The 20,245-nt window shown below is 39.3% G+C and overlaps 1 pseudogene; it reads right to left on the bottom strand.

Moving 5' to 3' along the window:
* The window catches only part of LOC108636353, a 112,950-nt pseudogene continuing 93,004 nt past the window's right edge, over nt 300-20,245 (bottom strand).

The raw sequence follows: 20,245 nt of genomic DNA, 5'->3' as shown, positions 1-20,245 counted from the left end.
GGTATGTAATATTTAAAGAGGAAATAATTTATGACAAAATAGGCAAGATTGTTCAAGAGGGCAAGCATTGTCTCTTCAATAAATGGTGCTGAGAAAACTGGACAGCCACATGCAAAGAAGTGGTCTATTTTTTTGACAATTAATTTTTATTAATCTTACTCAGTGAATGCATAGAGTATTAAATAATTTTTGTAGTGAGATTGCTGAGGAAACTTCAGGGGGCATACTTCATTTCTTCTGGCCTTTCCTGCTGACTTGGTGACCTTCCCTGCTGAGGATGGCTCCAGTGACCATTTGTCTCATGTCCCACACATCACAATGGCCTTGAGCTGGATACTCAGAGAACATTTCCACACACATGCCCTTGCTGGGGATCTGTGCATCTGCACATGGTGTGACTTCAGGGTCTTTGGGTTGTCCTCCAGTTCCTTGCCTGAGCATCAGTCAATCTTTTCCCTCAGCTCAGCAAGCTTGCAGAAGATGTGGGCTGATTGGGAAATAGTTGGGGTGGATCTTCCAACTATTGTGTCAAGACAATCACTTGTGTCATAAAGCTACCAGCCTCCATCTGGTAGCTGGGGGAGGGGTCATGCCAGCCATTTTCCATGATGAAATGTCCTTCACAGGTCAATTCTTCACACTAAAGCCCACCTGTCATCTGGAAGGGCCTCAGGCAGGGTCTCCTGGTGCATCTACACAGCCTTGACCTCTGAGGTGAGGTTGGTGGGGCAAAGGTGACCTCCATCCCAAGTTTCAGGAAGCTAGTCTCCAGAAAGTCCACAGACACAGGGCCAATATTTCCAGTCATGTGCACGTCTTGCAGAGGCAGCCTCAGGGGCTCATTGACCAGTTGAGTGGGTGGGAAAATGGAGTCCAGGTTTTCCAGGAGAGTCATCCCTGTGGCATTTCCCTTCTTCCTCTTGACCTTCCAGCTCTTGAACATGGGCATGTGGATGCTGGACTATGCTAGCCTGAGATGGGCAGGAAGGCCATGGCAGCCGAGTTATAGCTGATCTTCTTGATGTAGGCTCTCACTTCCTTCGTGATCTTGTGAAAGCATGCAGTGCATGGGTGGGCTTGGTGGAGTCTGTCTCACTGACAGCCATGATGAGTGGCTTCACACCCACTGTGTAGGCCAGTAGTGTATTTGCAGATCTGCCTATTCTTCAAGAGGCCTACTTCAGATATGCCCATGTTGCTGGCCACAATGACCATGGCACAGTCACCTGGGATGAGCCAGTGATCATGTTCTTGATAAAGTACCTGTGGCCTGGGGCATCAATGATGGTAATGTAGTATTTGGTTGTCTCAGACTTCCATAGCGAGGTTTCATGGTGAAGCTACACTCTCTTTCTGCCTTCATTTTGTCCAGCACCCAGGAATACTTGAAAAAGCCTTTGTCCATCTCTGCTGCTGCCTTCTCAAACTTCTCATGGTTTTCTTATCAATACCCCCACACTTGCAGGTGAGATGTCCAGAGGTGATATACTTGCCAGAGTCTGCATTGTTGATGATGATAATATTGATATGGGTCTTCTTTTTTACCCATAATGGTGGGTTCCTTAGAATCGCTGATCCAGATATTACCACGAACTTCACAGGCTCTAAAGCAGGAGCTGTGTATTATTGACGCTTCTGTTTCCTCCCTCCCATTCTGTTTGTAAGCCATGCAAAGGAGTATTTTTCTCTATCACTCCACTGTAGTCTCCTTTCCCAAGGTGTTGGTGACCTCAGCAACACCTTCCATCTTACCAAACCAATGTTTAGTTCTGACTATATTTTATTTTTTCTCTCAGCTTTTATTGATATCTCTCCCTTCCTTGAAACTCAAAGATTTCCAGATACCACAGTTTCCTAAATTTCCATCTATTATCCTCAGTCTCCTTTGCCAACTCTTTCTTTTGGCTTTCTCTTATGTAGTTCTAAATATGAATTTCCTCTTGGTAATTTCACCTATTCATGTGGCTTTATATACTGCATATATCTTGATGATTTCTAAATTTATAGCTCCAAATTTTTTGAACTGAAGTCATATATTCAACTGCTTATTTAATCCCTTGAGATATGGCAACAGAATTCTTAATCCTACATGTCCTTCTCTTGCTACCCCTACACCACCAAGCTTGTTCTTCTACGCCCTCTTCATTCTTATTAAATGGCTTCTCTTTTCAACCAGATGTAGGGTTTAAACACCTAGATTGTGTGCATTACCATTCTCTTTCATTTATGTTTCCTATATTCAGAAGGTTCTGTTGACTCAATCTTTAGAATATATGCCAAGTGTTATTAAATTTTTACTAAATTTACTATACAGTGTTAACCACCATTGTAGATTAAGTCTGTGTAGCCCACTGTTTTACCCATGTTCCCATTTCTGGACCCTCTCATAATCATTTCTCCACAAAATAATTAGGGTAATCCAATAGTTTCTCATTATATTTGGAACAAAATTCAGACTACTTGCCATGACCTATAAGGCCATTCATGACCAGCCCCACCTACCTCTTCATTTTGAACCTTTCTCCCCCTTGCCCTTTATAATCCAGTGTAGAGAAGTGAAATGATTTATATCTTAGAAGCTGAATTAATAATATTTATTAATGGATTAGATATAAGTGATGAGGAAAGCAGTATATTAAGGACAACTCAAAGGTTTTGGTTTGAGCAACCAGGTGGGTGGCAGTTTGCAAAACTGACCATCAAATGAATGGAGTGGTGCTGTGAAAGAGCATCTTTCTTCTGAAAGAAAAAAGGAGAAGCAGACTTTTTATTGGTTTGCATTTTTCATGGAAGAGGGTGAAATAAGTGTATTTAGGAACAAAATACAGTAGCTTTGATTCCTTGTGAATGGGATCTATAGGTAGTTGATCAATTGAAAAATCTGTTTAAGAACAGATTCATTAAAAATAGTACTAACATAACAGAAATCTTTTATTTTGGCTAAGAACATATAAGAGTATTTTCATTCACCAGTTTTTTTTTTTTTAATGTAGGTTCAAGGTATGTTCTTTGACATGGCTCCATTAAATTTCTTCTTTTACATAAACCACATCCATAATATATTGTATAATATTTCTAGTTTTGATTTATGTAAAAGCTGGAGCTAAAGCTTAAATTCACATCTGAAGAAGTTGCAAGGCAAAAAAATTTCCAGATTTTTATAATTTTCTCCAGTCTTTTACATTTTTGTTCCCCGTAAACAATTTAATAAAAATTACTTGTTAGCTACTTGTTCTTATTTTAAAGCATCTGATATATTTTTAGACCACATCATTTTGTTTTCTCACTTACATTTCATCAGATATATAGTAACACTAATTAAAATTACAAACTCACAATAGTAAGTACCAGTGAAATGAGAAAGTTTGGAAACAAATTTAATCAATTCTTGTCAAGCCTAAATGCAACTGAAGATGCAGTTGCATTTGGATTTTCTAGAGAGCAATTTACCAGTTGTGACTATTAAGTATGACTTAGGTTTCAATTACAGTATATGGAGATTACTTAAAGATAATTTCTACTGTGTATATACACTAGATTTCACATACATAAAAATATATTTTATGTACATACATTGTAAATACCCTGAAGGCCCTACCTTTCAGGAAAAAATTCTCACAACAGTTTCCCACCCCCTCAAAGTAGTATGGCGTGGGGATGCACAAGATTGGAGAGCATGACAGCCATTATCAATCTGAGCAGGATTTTGCTAACTGCAGAGTGGTGTCTTTAAAGAGAAAATAGAAATAAAGCAACTAAAATGGCTTTTGTTGAACTTCAAAGTCAACAGTTTAGTGCCCCCAAAATGTGCACTAGGACATAATGACTATGTTTGGCAACAAGGAGGATTTTCTGGGATTGAGAGCACCAGATGGTAAAGACAGCCCTGTCAAGCTTGAGAGCAGGGCTGTGTTCTGTTTGGGAGGTCCTGGTGTATGTATCAACAGAACATCCTTAAATGTCAGTGTTCACCAACACAAATGAAGTAGATAATGACTGTTAGTCAGTGACTTGTGTTAGATAAATTAAAGCCTTAACTATTGTCTTTCAAGTCAACAAACATTTATTGATTGCCTGCAATGAGCATGGCACTGTGCTTTCGGCTGCTGCTAAGTCGCTTCAGTCGTGTCCGACTCTGTGTGACCCCATAGACGGCAGCCCACCAGGCTCCCCCCGTCCCTGGGATTCTCCAGGCAAGAACACTGGAGTGGGTTGCCATTTCCTTCTCCAATGCATGAAGGTGAAAAGTGAAAGTGAAATCACTCAGTCGTGTCTGACTCTTAGCAAACCCATGGACTGCAGCCCACCAGGCTCCTCCATCCATGGGATTTTCCAGGCAAGAGTACTGGAGTGGGGTGCCATTGCCTTCTCCCATGCTTTCGGCTAGGGATTCAAAAATGAAAAACATGATATATCGCAAGTTCATACTCTAGTCACAAGTAGGCATTTCAGAACTAATAATGATATAAATCAAACTAGACAGTGCTATAATGGCCCTATGAATTTTTATTAATTTCCCTTTTCAGTGAATTTTGGTTCAGTGAACTTTTTTTGTGCTTTATGAGGTAAGTCATCTTACATAACCACTCTTAACTTGTATAGATTTCTCACCTTTCAAATGAGCCAGTCATATTCTGGGCAATAATGCATTTTATTATAAATGATATTTCAGTGGATAACTCCAGTTAAGAGATGCCAATTAATTATCTATCATTTATAGCTAAAATTTTTTTATTTGGCATCAGCCTTCTGTATCATTCTCCCAGTGTTGGTGTTATTGGAGATCCCAGTAGTCTGTCCTTGAAGCCCTTCCACTGAAATAAGTATGAATTTTGGTTAAATTGGATGCTTTAGTGTACACTGAATGTTAAAAGAGTCTGGCTTTATTTAGTGGGCATTTATTGCTGTTTAGCCTGTTTGTTAGTTCAAATTCTACCCATCTCTAAGATATCAGCACACTTCCGAATAATGTCCTTCTAGTTAGGTCAAGGCCCACGGCCAGACACTGTCATAGGACCATGTGCCTTTTCTTCAGAGTTTTGATCTGTTATAATGTTATATTATTGGTGCGATTTTTCAGCTATTTATTTGTCACTCCATTCAGGCACTAACCCAGTTGGCTCTAAACTTAACAGAGCAGGAACCACAGAAGTTTTACTCTTCAGCTCTGTCTTAGCTTTTAGCCTGGTGCTTGGCACTGAATAGAGGAATGAACTTTGACCTGAAGTCTTATTTCCTTCTTGTGTTAACTTTTGTGGGAGGGAGGTTGGGGGAGATGATGCAGATGAATTTGGGTTCTGTAAATTTGCTAATCACTTCTTCCTTCTAGTTTCCTAAACTTATTTTACTAAAGTTTCAAGGATGCCCCACCATTCTATTGGGGAACAAGCCTGTGACCATATTACCCAGATTATTTGTAATTGTAAAAATTTTAATCAAGTTCCCCATTAAGAAGTTGCCTTTCCAGGCTGAAGAGGCCAGTGTTTCAATGTGCCTCAAATAGCCACACCTTAACACGTTGGTTGCTGTTTCCTCTGTTGTGTGCCTTCTCTAGATTCATTATTAAAAGTTTTGATATGTAATAGCATAATCTCACTTAGCATTCAAAAAGTTTAAGTAGTGAAGCTTTCTAGGATGCTAATTTCAGTTGAGTTTCTACTCTTCTTTCACTTCTCCTTTCCTCTCTCTCCCTCTTCCTTCCCTCCCACACCCACCCCACCTTACTGCTGCCCCTCATCCCCTCCCATCCCATCTCTCTCCTCTTCCTCCTTATTCTCCTTTTTCCCGCACACAACTTTTTATATAACTGGAGATTTGTACCTTTTAATCCCCTTTACCTATTTTGCCCCCACCCCACTCCCCAACCTTCTGGCATTTACAAATTGTTCTCCATTGTATCTATAACTCTGCTTTTGTTTGGTTTGCTTGCTTTGTGTTTTTAGATTCAACATGTATTTAGTAGTTTTCTTTATAAATTGATGTTTTCTTCACTTTTCAACCCCATAGATGATTCAATTAGTGTCTTTGGGAAACTAGCAATGACTCCTAGACATGTACTTCCTCTGCCTGAAGCTAATGGTTCAGAGCTGTTCATTTTATGCCTGTCATTTATCATAAAATATGTTACCATATACTTTCTAAGTTGAAGTCTACTGATTAATTTTCTATCCACTTGTACAAATTGGTAAGATTTTCCTGATGGCTCAGATGGTAAAGAGTCTGCCTGAAGTGTGGGAGACCTGGGTTCGATCCCTGAGTTGGAAAGATCTCCTGGAGAAGGAAATGGCAGCCCACTCCAGTATTCTTGTCTGGAAAATCCCATGAATGGAGGAGCCTGGCAGTCTATAGACCATGGGGTCACAAAGAGTCGGACATGACTGAGTGACTTCACTCACTTCACTTATACTATACTTTACCTTTTTTCTTAGCTACAAACTGGGAGCTTTCACACTGAATAAATTTGGTCTCTTTGAACATTTATAAATGTGTTAAATATGATTGACATTAATCTTGATTCCCAAAGAACTTCATTCTGGAGGAAACTACACATTTATCCCTATTCTGAGTAAAAGTCATTCCTGGCCTGCATCTACCCATGATAAAACTGCCCTATGGCACTACACTGTCCATAGGGATTTCTGTCTTCCTGTTATTCAAAGGTAGGCCAATTTGTGGCTATTGTGCACTAGTATGGCTGTGCTGATGGCTTATGCGCAGTGTCCTTTCTGATTGAGGGTTCTCTTCTGATTGCTTGAAGTGCAAACATTGCCTATTGTTAAATATTTTGAATATTTAAGGTGATCACAAAATCACTAAGTGGCATCAGGATTATGTATTATCTCTGGGCTTCATATCCATCTTTTAGGATAAACCATAATGGATAATTGAGTCACTTTGCTGTATAGCAGAGATTGGCACAACATTGTAAATTAACTAAACTTCAATAGAAAAAAAATGAACAAGAAAAAATAACATTTAAAACTATTGTTTCACTTCTCTTTACTGGGTAGAGGACTAACATAGCCATAAAATAGGCTGAAACAAAACTACTGATGTAAAATAGAGGATTTGGATTATTTGCAAACTATACTCATGAAGTAATGGTGCTTTTATAGGTCTGGCTTTAAGGTCATGAATCTGAGTCTTCTGGAAACTGAAAGTTCTTTGGATTTTGGGAGAATATGTTTCTTGTCTCAGGTAAAAGGAGTGAATCCACTAACTTAATGTCTTCCCTCTTCAGTTCAGTTTAGTCACTCAGTCGTGTCCGACTCTTTGTGACCCCATGAATCACAGCACGCCAGGCCTCCCTGTCCATCACCATCTCCCGGAGTTCACTCAGACTCACGTCCATTGAGTCCATGATGCCATCCAGCCATCTCATCCTGTGTCGTCCCCTTCTCCTCCTACCCCCAATCCCTCCCAGCATCGAAGTCTTTTCCAGTGAGTCAACTCTTCACATGAGGTGGCCAAAGTACTGGAGTTTCGGCTTTAACATCATTCCTTCCAAAGAAATCCCAGGGTTGATCTCCTTCAGAATGGACTGGTTGGATCTCCTTGCAGTCCAAAGGACTCTCAAGAGTCTTCTCCAACACCACAGTTTAAAAGCAACTTTTCTTCCAAGGAGTAAGTGTCTTTTAATTTCATGGCTGCGGTCACCGTCTGCAGTGATTTTGGAGCCCCAAACAATAAAGTCAGACAGTGTTTCCACTGTTTTCCCATCTATTTCCCATGAAGTCTTAAGTCTGTTATTTTATAAGGAAATAAGTCATTCCTCTTATTTCCTTATAAAATAACAGACTTATGACATGTTTTTGTCAGCATGGTCAAAATATAGCAGAGCTGTGTGAAAAATCTTAGTTTTTTTTTTTTTTTTTTAAGAGGCTGGGCTATAGCTGCAGAGTCGCTGTTAGAGACATGATGGTTCTCTTTTTCATTATTTTAGTGGAGTCATGTAGACACAGTGGTAAGAGGGGAACATGTCCTTAGTCTATCATAGAAACCATGGTTTGTATGAAGATCCAACTATTTATTTTTGAATTTCATAAATCATTAGCAGAAGGAATCCATTTTGAATTGACTTCAATAGGTTGAGATTTAGCAATTATTTTTCAGTAATTTTGCTTAATTCTATAAATTGTTTGTGAAAGTGAAAGTGTAGTCACTCAGTCGTGTCCGACTCTTTGTGACCCCATGGACCATAGGCCACCAGGCTCCTCTGTCTATGGAATTCTCCAGGCAAGAATACTGGAGTGGGTTGCCATTTTCTTCTCCAGGGGATCTTCCCAAGCCAGGGATCGAACATGGCTTTCCTACACTGCAAGCAGACTCTTTACCCACTGAGCTACCAGGGAAGTGCCAAAGTGTTTTTAACTGATTGCTATTTTATACATAGTAGTGTATATATGCCAATCCCAATCTCTCAATCCATCCCCAATAAAGCATTAAAAAAAACCTTATTGCTCAATTTTCCCATGGTCTAGACACTGTTTCCAAAAAGAACCTGAAAATAATTAAGATTTCACTAGGTACAATGTTGTATTACTTTATGGAGTTAAGATTTTCTCTATTATTGGCCCCCTAAGAATGTTCAAGATCAGGCTAGATGATCAGTTGGTGATTTGTTGTAAGCAAATCCTTGCTCATCAAAATGTAGTCCATGGATCAGCAGCATTGTCATCATCTGGAAGGTTGTTAGAAAGGCTCCCTAAAGCCCCAGGTGGACTTCCCAGGTGGCAGTATGGTAAGAACTTGCCTGCCAGTTCAGGAGACACCTGTTTGATCCCTGAGTGGGGAAGATCCCCTGAGGAGGAAATGGCAACCCATCCCAGTATTCTTGCCTGGAGAATCCCGGGGACAGAGAATCCTGGCCAGCTACATTCAGTGGGGTCACAAAGAGTCAGACATGACTTGAAGTGATTTGGCATGCACGCATACAAAATCCCCAGACCTACTCAGTCAGAATCCACAGTTTGTCAAGATACCAAGTGATCCATACCTACACTAAAGTTTAAGAAGCTTGTTGTAAAGTGTATCTAATTAGGATGAAGTTGGGGAAGGACCCTGGTAAATATAAATTATCTTTCAAGTTTTGTGTGATTAAGTTTCTATGATACTCTAAGAAGGAACCACTTTCAAATGGGTGTTTTTGGATCTTTCAACATATGACTAGATGGAAGATGGTAGATGGTTCAGTTCTAGATAACTAGATGGTGAATGGGATGGCAATTTAACTTTCTTTCACTTTTGCTGTTTTTCAGTGTGTACAGGTACTCTAATTCTTGGCATTACCAATTTTGATTCTGATCTTCAAAAATACAACTATGGATTTGAAGGCCCTATGAGAAAAATCTTGAACTGGATTTGCCATTTTTATGATTTATCATTGTTAATTATCACTTATGTTCATTTTTCTGATTTTTAATTTAAAGCTGGCAATATTATGTAATAGAATTCCAAAGAATGAATTTGGTCTCAGATTTATTGGCTCTACTGACAACAGTATAACCACACTTGTCTAAAATTAGTCCCCAGGTCTTGCTTTCTACAGTGAAAGTTATACAAATATTTATTTAGCTATTAGCAGCTGCTGGTGGTGGTGGTGGTTTCCTTTTGCCTTTGGATCTGAAAGCAGCTTGAAAATAGAATAATACTTAAATAATTGAATTTTGGCTAAATTTTCTCAAATTCATTTTACAGTTCTTCGTAAAGCAAGCAAATATGGACTAGTACACACACAGACACAGTCTTTGTATAAATACTTTGAAAGATCTTTAACAAATGAATTGAAAACATATTCAATACTTTCCTCTTACAACTGTTTCTGAAACCCTTTTCCATTTAATTTCTTCAAATCTGTTAAATCGTCTGGGGTGGTTTGACCATAGCTGCAGGCATTTTGTTACAGCTAGGGGCTGGGGGTGGGAAGGTGCCACTGGCATCGGGTGGTTGGAGTCCAGACATCTTGCCTGAACATTGTACAGTGTTCAGAACATTCTTGCAACAAAGAGTTAGCCAGTCCCAATTGTCAATAGTGCCAAAGTTGAGAAGGCCTCTGTTAAACTGAATTGGTTAATGTTTAAACTTGAAGTTAACTCCTGTGCATGGGAATATGCTATTTAGAGACAAAACAATTTATTGACTGCAAATATAAAGTCTAAATACAGTATCATTATTTTTACAAAAGCAATTGAAATGTCAAAATTCAGACTATAAGGCAAGATAAATCCAATAGAGGATATATGATGTTGCAAATGTTAGAAATAAGTTTGACAAGTATCTTCCCTCCCTTTTCCCCTTCAACCTCAGCAGTTGAATAGGTTTCCTGTTAAGGGAAGCTAAGCAAAATACTGTCATGAAAATATTCGATATTTCAATTAATAAATTCCAAATAAAAGTGGAATTAAGCTAAAAATTATAAAGAGTCCTTGAATGGCTTGTTGATTAGAAACTAATGTAACTCCTTGTCTAGGATAAAACACCAAACAGGCAGCAGCTGCTGGTAATTTGGTGCAAGTAATTGTAGAGCCAATAAGTTGAAGAAGTGCTTATTAAAAGAAACTGCTTTCCTATCTGCTTGTAAGTTCAATTGAGTAATGCACTCTACATGTGGTCTGACACTGGGTAAATTATACACCTGATTTAAAAACACTCCATCCATAAGAGCTCCTATTTTGCTCATCCATAAAATTTTTACTTTCTTCATTACTACTTGCAGCAGTGTATGGCATAATATCTATCAAATTAGGCTTTGAGGACATCTCAGGCTGGCACCCTGCTGACTTGAAACATGTGCTTAATATTACTGCAGTGCTTTTAACCCCATGAGTGCCCTGGGTTAGCCCATATAGGCACACAGAATCTGTTATTTTTATTTCCTCTCTTTGCTGCTATATCCTCCACCTACAGAGAATGAGAAGCATCAAAAATAAAGGAGTGGGGGTGGGATTGGGGTGTAGTCACTGGATAGGAGAAATAGCCAAAGTTTATAGAAATAAGATGGACAAAAATGAAAACTGTGTGATTGGCTGTTTCACAATATTCAAATCTGTGAGCTAGATGTAAACATTTGAAATCAAGGCATTCTATTTATTTGACTACATAACTTTGAAAAACAAGGGGAAAACCCCACACAATAGGACTTTTGGATGAACTCACATTTAAAGCTAACTTTGGAAGGTATTTTGTTTGTCTGAACGATTTAATTTTAATAAGTATTTATTGCCTTCTCTACTAAGTGCTTGGAGAAGGGCATGGCAACCCACTCCAGTATTCTTGCCTGGAGAATCCCATGGACAGAGGAGCCTGGCGACCCTCAGTCCATAGGGTTGCACAGAGTTGGACATGACTGAAGTGACTTAGCACACTACTAAGTGCTAAGCAATGTGCTTGATGGTAAAGATACAGTGATGAGCCTATGTGGCCCATGACATCTTTCAGCTCAGATTTTGCAAAGGGATCAATATTTCAACAAATAACTATAATGTAATGGTAAAATAAAAATAACCTCAAGACTCTTGTTCATCATTCATTCATTCATTTGTTCATTCAGGGGAAATGATGCCTTTAATAATTATTCTACTTACTGGGTCCCATCGGCAGCTCTTGCTCTATTATTGAGCTAAATACACCTGTGACTACAGACTGATGCTGCTAAATATTTGAGTCATGTGATTATTTCCCCCTATTCTTATTCCATGCTGACCTAGTAGTCTTCTGAATATAATTTAACTTCCCAACTGGAACGTTCTTTTGGGGAAAATGAGCTTATGAGAGAACTCCAGTGGTCATTCTTTTTTTTGGTAATAATATTACTTGTTCTAAATAAATGAACCGGTATATTGATCATAATTTCGCTCCCTATGTAATGCTCTGGGTTGATGACCCTTTGATATACTACTTTTCATTATAAGTGAATACTTCATTTATCTTATGAGATTAGTTAATGCGACTTTATCATCAAAGAAACTGGACCCACTTTCTGAGTGCTGACAAGTCAGATTTGTGGCCAATCAGATTCCAGAAATTAGTGCAAAGAGTAGAAGTTACTCGAGGATGTGAGAATGTTTAAAAAATAGTGTGTGTGGAGAGAGAGAGGGAATAAGAGTCATACCAAGGCTAGCTCTCAAGGTGTGTCAACCAGCAAAGGAAAATGGAGGACCTGGCTAACAGGAACCCAGAGAGAAAAGGGTCTAGAAAGGGGCAGGGAGGCAGAGATTGGTGAGTCTGAGAAGCAGGCCACTGAATAAGGTAGTTCAGTCCTTCAAGAGAGCAGTGTCAGTGGAGAAGTGGGAGGGAGTAGGGAACCAGATTTCATGAAGTTACGGAATAAATACCTGGCAGAGAAGTGGATGTGGCAAGTGTGGGCTTCCCTTCAAGAAATTTGACAAGAGAATGACAGCTTGAAGTGTTCTCTTCTGAAAGAAAACACCTCAGTGTTTGTGGACAAAATGCAAAGTGCTGCTAGAGAGGAAGGGAACACATGACAGAGTAAATGTCCTGGTAGGCATTCATGAGCATGTTATTTACTCCTCATTCCTTCTTCCCTGTAGAGAGCACAGAGTAGAGGTTAGGCACACAGATGTTGGAACCAAATGGCCTGGGTTTGAGTACCAGTTCCACTATTACAGCCTTGGGCAAATTAACCTCTATTTGGACCTGCCTCAGAGGGTTATTATAAGGAGTAAATGAATTAATATTTTTAAAGCATGTAGAACTATACCTGGTATACGGTAAGCATTTAATCATATTTAATAAGTAAAGAAAGGAGTTAGCCTGGAAAAGGAATAAAATATCTGATCCTCTAGTAATCAACAATTTTTTTCTATATTTCTTGAACTTCTTATAAAATGTATTTGAGATTTGAAATTACCCAGAGCTTGTAGTGAATAAAATTGCTATATACATCAGCACAAAATATTCTGACAATCTTATTCCTAGGTACAACTAGGTAAAATTGCAGAATTCCATAAAGGAGTTAAAGGAATTTCCTGAAGAAATTGCCAACTAATTTTGTCACATTTTTGTGGAATTTGGTGTATCTAACTCCAGGCTACTTTCAGAATACCTCTGGCTTCATATCTTTCTTTGAATTTAACTGCCCTTTCTGCCCTCTCTCTTTTACTCTAGGTATCATTCAGAGCTCAGAAAAGTAAATCTGTAAAATTAAAAAAAAATTATTTCTTGTGCTTCTCAATTGACATTGGCTCAGAGCATATAGAGTTAATTTAATAAATGCATCAGATGGCTATTCCCTTGGGCATCTCAGTCAATGGGAATGTAATTGCTTATTAATTTGTTAAGAACATTCTGCTATTAATGAGGAAAGATGAGTGAATAATTCACTAGACTGTCTCCCTCCTTTCCTTCTCTTTTTCATGGATATATTCTTTCATTTCAGAGAATCATAAGCATTGTTCATTTTGACTAGCGGCCCACTATTTTTTGAACTCAATATAGGAAAATAAATACATGAATAAATTATTAAATACTTTGGTGGCGCTATTGGTAAAGAACCTGCCTGCCAATGCAAGAGGCATAAGAGACTTGGGTTCAATACTTGGGTCAGGAAGATCCCCTGGAAGAGGAAATGGCAACCCACTCCAGTGTTCTTGCCTGGAGAATGCCATGGACAGAGGAGTTTGGCAGGCTACAGTCCACAGGGTCCCAAAGAGTTGGACATGACTGAAGTGACAGATCTCTCGCTTCACTTTTCACAAAACCAAGTGATAGCCTATTCAGAACAGCAAACCTGTCTCTCTTCTCCCTTACCTGTTGCTAGTCTTGGCTCACTTCATCTCTGTTGTACAAGGAGAGAAAAATTCAAGTGTATATTTAATTTTTAAGTTGCATATTGGAAAATAATCCTGACAGCCACCATGAGAATAGACTAATAGCAGATGACTGTCCTCATCCTCCCGTCCATCTGGGGACTGTCTCCAAGGCTGTGGTAAAGGATTCCAAGTGGGCACATTCAAGGTTTAACTCAATGGTTACCTGAGAACTTGGGTCTGGGAGCAGGTCTGGGATACTCTCTTGATTGGAAATGGGAGCTGAAGGAGCTGTCCACTGGACAGAAGACATACCATTTAAAATGGTAAATTTCAGATGGCTGCAAAGAATGTGCAGATTCCAAAGTTGAAGGCATCATCCCTGTGCTCACCAGAATGTGAATCTCAGGCCCTTTGTATTCTAGCTTTGTGATCTGGTAAAAATTGTTTAACTTCCTTGGGAATACTCCTTAGACTTTATAAACTTTAGCAAACTACAGATGTTGATGTTTCGCCTATGTCCCCACACAGAAATAGTGTGAACTGGATATGAGAACTTTTTGTACCACATGGAACGACTCTTAGTATTATGATTAGGATTAATCTTAATATCAGTGTTATTGCAGGTATGTGCATACTACTTTGCTTCAGTTGTGTCCAACTCTTTACAACCCAATGGACTGTAGCCCACCAGGCTCCTCTGACTATGGGATTCTCCAGGCAAGAACACTTTAGTGGGTTGCCATGCTTCTCCAGGGGATCTTCCTGATCCAGAGATAGTTAAATTAGAACCGAAGTTGAATTAGAAAGAAGTTGAACTTAAGAGCAGAATTAGCCTTAGTTATTTGACTGAGTAGACTTCAAAAACAGTTAGCATCTCTCCTTTTAAACAGACTGAATAGGACAGAGATATAGGCCAGGAAAAAGATAGGATTTAGAGGCACCAGAGTCCATGACAGTACCTGCTGCACATAGACACTTAGATATGCAGCTTGCATGAATGTGCTGGAAAGAGATTTAAATTATTTAAAATTTCTCCTTTATATTTCTTTGGGTTTCTTTCCAAGTTTGATGCAAGCAGGACTTATTAATTTTTAAATTATTAACACCACTATTTAAAAGAAAATATGATAGAAAACCTAAACATGCAATATGAGAGTACCACAGAAAACAGGAGCAGTGATATTTAGAGGGGGAGACTTGGGGAATGACTAAGAGACCTCACATTTTTGGCAGACTTTTGTACTAGGCAGGTAAGAAGTGCTCTGTATGTTTTATTGTATTTAATCCTTTTAAGAAGACTATATGGTAGATGGCAGTATTAATCTCACTTTGCAGATTAGGAAATGGGCACAGGAGATTTCCAACAGATTTCCAAACTCTTATGTCTGGTTGGTGGCCAGGTCAGGATTCACACCCAGTTCATGTGGCTCGAAAATCTGTGCTCTTAACACTGAGCTGTGTTAACTTCTGAGATGATGTGGACAACTTCCCATCTTGGAAATAACAGACAAGAGCTGCTGTTCTAATATCAAACAAGTACAAAAAAAAAATCAAAACAGTCTGCCATACTAAGCTCACTCATTAATCAGTGCTGCTGCTGCTGCTGCTGAGTCGCTTCAGTTGTGTCCGACTCTGTGGTGACCCCATAGACAGCAGCCCACCAAGCTCCCCCATCCCTGGGATTCTCCGGGCAAGAACACTGGAGTAGGTATTAATCAGTGCACTATGTCTTAAACAACAATCTTTTTTCCTTTCCTCTAACCTGTATACTTATTTCAGTTTACTCTTGTAACTTGCTAAATTATCCAGCATTCTGATGCTTCTAGCTTTTTCTCAGAAGTGTTCCTCTCTTTTCTCTCACTGGGACTCCAAAAGGGCTAGTCTTTGCCTATCTTTGTGCTTATGTTCTTCTCGCCAAATCAGTTCAGTAAAGTTCAGTCACTCAGTCATGTCCGACTCTTTGTGACCCCATGAATTGCAGCATGCCAGGCCTCCCTATCCATCACCAGCTCCTGGAGTTCACCCAAACTCATGTCCATAGAGTCGGTGATGCCATCCAGCCATCTCATCCTCTGTCATCCCTTCTTCCTCCTGACCCCAATCCCTCCCAGCATCAGAGTCTTTTCCATTGAGTCAAATTCACATGAGGTGAAGTTTCAGCTTTAGCATCATTCCTTCCAAAGAACACCCGGGACTGATCTCCTTTAAAATGACCTGGTTGGATCTCCTTGCAGTCCAAGAGACTCTCAAGAGTCTTCTCCAATACCACAGTTCAAAAGCATCAATTCTTTGGCGCTCAGCTTTCTTCACAGTCCAACTCTCACATCCATACATGACCACTGGAAAAACTATAGCCTTGACTAGACGGACTTTTGTTGGCAAAGTAATGTCTCTGCTTTTCAATATGCTACCTAGGTTGGTCATAACTTTCCTTCCAAGGAGTAAGCGTCTTTTAATTTCATGGCTGCAGTCACCATCTGCAGTGATTTTGGAGCCCCCAAAATAAAGTCTGACACTGTTTCCACTGTTTCCCCATCTATTTGCCATGAAGTGATGCAACCAGATGCCATGATCTTTGTTTTCTGAATGTTGAGCTTTAAGCCAACGTTTTCACTCTCCTCTTTCACTTTCATCAAGAGGCTTTTTAGTTCCTCTTCACTTTCTGCCATAAAGGAGGTGTCATCTGCATATCTGAGGTGATTGATATTGCTCCCGGCGATCTTGATTCCAGCTTGTGTTTCTTCCAGCCCAGCGTTTCTCATGATGTACTCTGCACATAAGTTAAATAAGCAGGGTGACAATACACAGACGTACTCCTTTTCCTGTTTGGAACCAGTCTGTTGTTCCATGTCCAGTTCTAACTGTTGTTTCCTGACCTGCATATAGGTTTCTCAAGGGGCAGGTCAGGTGGTCTGGTATTCCCATCTCTTTCAGGATTTTCCGCAGTTTATTGTGATCCACACAGTCAAAGGCTTTGCCATAGTCAATAAAGCAGAAATAGATGTTTTTTTTCTGGAACGCTCTTGCTTTTTTGATGATCCAGCAGATGTTGGAAATCTGATCTCTGGTTCCTCTGCCTTTTCTAAAACCAGCTTGAATATCAAGAAGTTCACTGTTCACTTATTGCTGAAGCCTGGCTTGGAGAATTTTGAGCATTACTTTACTAGTGTGTGAGATGAGTGCAATTGTGTGGTAGTTTGGCCATTCTTTGGCATTGCCTTTCTTTGGCATTGGAATGAAACTGACCTTTTCCAGTCCTGTGGCCACTGCTGAGTTTTCCAAATTTGCTGACATATTGAGTGCAGCACTTTCACAGCATCATCTTCCAGTATGAAATAGCTCAACTAGAATTCCATCACCTCCACTAGCTTTGTTCATAGTGATGCTTTCTAAGGCCCTCTTGCCTTCACATTCCAGGATGTCACTCTAGGTGAGTGATCACACCATCATGATTATCTGGGTCATGAAGATCTATTTTGGACAGTTCTTCTGTGTATTCTTGCCAACCTCTTCTTAATATCTTCTGCTTCTGTTAGGTCCATACCATTTCTGTCCTTTATCGAGCCCATCTTTGCATGAAATGTTCCCTTGGTATCTCTAATTTTCTTGAAGAGATATCTAATCTTTCCCATTCTATTGTTTTCCTCTATTTCTTTGCATTGATCGCTGAAGAAGGCTTTCTTATCTCTACTTGCTATTCTTTGGAACTCTGCATTCAGATGCTTATATCTTTCCTTTTCTCCATTGCTTTTTACTTCTCTTCTTTTCAAAGCTATTTGTAAGAACTCTCCAGACAACCATTTTGGTTTTTGCATTTCTTTTCCATGGGGATGGTCTTGATTCCTGTCTCCTGTACAATGTCACGAACCTCTGTCCATAGTTCATCAGGCACTCTATCAGATCTAGTCCCTTAAATCTATTTCTCACTTCCACTGTATAATCATAAGGGATTTTATTTAGGTCATACCTGAATGGTCTAGTGGTTTTCCCTACTTTCTTCAATTCAATTCTGTATTTGTCAATAAGGAGTTCATGATGTGAGCCACAGTCAGCTCCCAGTCTTGTTTTTGCTGACTGTATAGAGCTTCTCCATCTTTGGCTACAAAGAATATAATCAGTTTGATTTTGGTGTTGCCCATCTGGTGATGTCCATGTGTAGAGTCTTCTCTTGTGTTGTTGAAAGAGCGTGTTTGCTATGACCAGTGCATTCTCTACTCAGGGGTGCACCAAAACCTTGTTAATTAAGGAGTACTCCTTTAAGAAAATGAGTGCACAATTATACATTCAAAGTAAAATAAACTATTAATTTTAAAATAAAAACAATAGATTACATTAAAAAAAAAAAGCTGACAGATACTGTGGCACCTGATGATGAAATGGTTAGATAGCCTTACTAACTCAATGGACATGAATTTAGCAAACTCTGGGAGATAGTGAAGGACAGGGAATCCTGGTGTGCTGCAGTTCATGGGGTCACACAGAGTCAGACATGACTTAGTGACTGAACACACACACACTTGCATGACTAAGGTCACTCTCAAGACTTTGCAAATGGCCCATGCAAGTAAGAATACCTGAACTCCCAGAGTCACTATCTCTTCCCCAGCTTCTCCTGAGATCAGCTGAGCATTGTTGTAACACAACCCCTGTCAGCTCTTCCAGTCCTAAAGGAAAGAGCAGTCATAAAAGCCTTTTCTTTTGGTCTCACACACAAAATCAGAAATTAATAATTAAAAAATAAACAAAACAGAGACTTGTCACAGTAAAACTTGAAAAGATGGATTTGGTATCAGATGAATTGGAAAGCAAGGGCAAGGCCAAGTAGTACGTGTAACACTATAGGCTCCCCACCCTTCCGCATTGTGTACTCTACCAGAGGGTCTTCCAAAGAGTGAGACTGAAATGCCTAGAGAATGAGGTTGGAATCCTGTGTGTTAATAGAGGCAGAGCAATTCTAAGCAAAGAAGAGTATCTCTAGGCTTTTCTCCATTTTGCCTTAATTCCTCTTGAGTAGAGAGGACAGCTCTTGATCTTTTCACTATCCTTGGGTTCCAGGTTCACTATCCCTGAGGTCCTACCTAAATTTTCCTGCTACTGGCTTCGCAGGAGGTTGGACTTGTCCATAGTGTGAGGTAAAGTAGTTGAGATCTCAGTGGTATAGAGGGAAATCAAGATTTCCTTCCATATTCCATTCTTAAAAAACAAACAGAACATTCAGCAAATTTGGAAACTGAAATATCTGGATCTAAGTAGGGCTATAGGTTGAAGGCTCAAAACAATCAGACAAAATAAGTTTAGGCTTCTGCTCAGAGCAACAAGTTAATACAATGATTATTATTTTTTTCAGTGAGGTATAGTTGACTTACAATATTATATTGGTTTCAAGTATACAGCATAGTGATTCAGTATTTTTATAGATTATATTCCATACAAAGCTATGATAAAATGTTGGCTATATATATACATTATATCCTTATATCTTATTTATTTTATACCTAGTAGTTGGTACCTCTTAGTCTGCCTTCCATATCTTGCCCCCTGACATCTCTCCACACTGATAACCACTAGTTTATTCTCTGTAACTGTGCATCTGTTTGTTTTGCTATATATTAAAAATGTTTTATGTTTTAGATTCGACATGTGCAAGAAAACATATAGTACTTGTCTTTATCTAACTTATTTCACTAAGCATAATACCCTCCAGGTCCATCTTTGTTGCTGCAAATGGCAAAATTTCATATTTTTTTGTGGCTTGGTAATATTCCATCATATATGTATGTATGTATATGTGTTTGTGTGTGTATACTGTTGTTGTTCAGTCACTAAGTCACTAAGTTGTGAGTCTTTGCAACCTCACAAACTATAGCATGCCAGGCTCCTCTGTCCTCCACTATCTTCTAGAGTTTGCTCAGATTCATGTCCATTGAGTCAGTGATGCTATCTAACCATCTCATCCTTTGCTGCCTCCTTCTCCTTTTGCCTTCAATCTTTCCCAGCATCAGGGTCTTTTCCTCTGGGTTGGTTCTTTGCATCAGGTGGCCAAAGTATTGGAGCTTCAGCAGCAGTCCTTCCAGTGAGTATTCAAGGTTGATTTCCATTAGGATTGACCGGTTTGTTCTCCTTGCAGTCCGAGGGAGTTTCAAGAGTCTTCTCCAGCACCAGTTTGAAAGTATCAATTCTTCATATGTGTGTATGTGTTTATGTGTATATGTGTGTATCACATATACATATGTACATACATACATACACATATATATGGACTCAGTAGTAAAGAATCCGCCTACCAATGCAGGAGACGTGGGTTCGATTCTTGGGTTGAGGAGATCCCCTGGAGAGGAAAAAGGCAACCCACTCAGGTATTCTTGCCTGGGAAACCCCATGGACAGAGAAGCCTGGTGGACTATAGTCTATGAGGTCTGAAAAGAATCAGGACTGAACGATTAAAACAACAACACACACGCATACACACATACACA

This window comes from Capra hircus, chromosome 1, assembly GCF_001704415.2.
Source record: "Capra hircus breed San Clemente chromosome 1, ASM170441v1, whole genome shotgun sequence".
Classification (NCBI taxonomy): domain Eukaryota; kingdom Metazoa; phylum Chordata; class Mammalia; order Artiodactyla; family Bovidae; genus Capra; species Capra hircus.
Note: the sequence above shows the minus strand (reverse complement) of the source record. Positions and strands in the feature narration are given on the sequence as shown.